This window comes from Echinops telfairi, unplaced genomic scaffold, assembly GCF_000313985.2.
Source record: "Echinops telfairi isolate 266 unplaced genomic scaffold, ASM31398v2 ScPeMD7_7;HRSCAF=31, whole genome shotgun sequence".
In the NCBI taxonomy this organism is placed as follows: Eukaryota; Metazoa; Chordata; class Mammalia; order Afrosoricida; family Tenrecidae; genus Echinops; species Echinops telfairi.
In genome coordinates, this window is record NW_022103904.1 from 20,843,023 (window position 1) to 20,843,797 (window position 775).

Sequence of the window (775 nt, forward strand, 5' to 3'; positions counted from 1 at the left end):
TAAGTTTGGGGTGTTGTTTTCGGTTTGTCTGAAAAGCCCTGAGTACACTTGTCCCAGTGACCTGCACTTTTCTACTTTAAACAAAAGCTAAGTATCTAGATACCATTTCTAGTTGAAAACATCCCACAGCACGCCCCAGACAGTGGAAAGCATCAGATATCAACTTTGCCTGTAGGGATCTTCAAAGCAAAGGTGCCAAGTGCTGTCTGAGAACCTGATAAAAGCAGGTGCTTGTGCTTCTGGTTCAGCTGTAGCTCCAGACAGGATCCAAAGATGAGTTTCTACTGACCTCGTCTCTGGGTTTTATGGAGACTTGCTTTACCCTTCTGTGTTAGCCTCTTCAAGTACCGCAGCAACCCTAAAAGGGCACAGAAAGGGCGGTAAGTTTCCTTTTTCAACAAGACAAAAGGTGACTCTTCATGGGGCTCCTCCAGATGGAACACACAGAAATCAAACTGACTGCAGCTGTGCGAAGAGACGGTGGAGGGGCTCAATATCAGCAGCTACAATCAGGCCAGGGGCTGACTGTGGAACAGACCATCAATTGCTCACATGTAAGTTCAGGTTAAAGCTGGGAAAAGTTTTTTTAAAGTCTATGAGAGCCAACATACAAACTTGAGATTATCCCACCCAAATTTTGAGAACATCTCAAGAAGAACTGATTTGAACACTAATGACAGGAAACCTGGTGAGCTCTGGGATGTCATCAAGAACCTCATCCACATGTGACCTCCTCCCTGGGGGACGGACAACAGAAAAGTGGGTGAAGGGAGAC

At 45.8% G+C, this 775-nt stretch overlaps 1 non-coding gene across 1 annotated transcript; it reads right to left on the reverse strand.

Annotated features, from left to right (window-relative positions):
* Positions 1-246: 246 nt before the first annotated feature.
* LOC115868186 lies at positions 247-370 on the reverse strand. The gene has a single exon (XR_004045470.1). It is a non-coding gene; the product is annotated as a small nucleolar RNA SNORA26 (small nucleolar RNA).
* Positions 371-775: the final 405 nt, after the last annotated feature.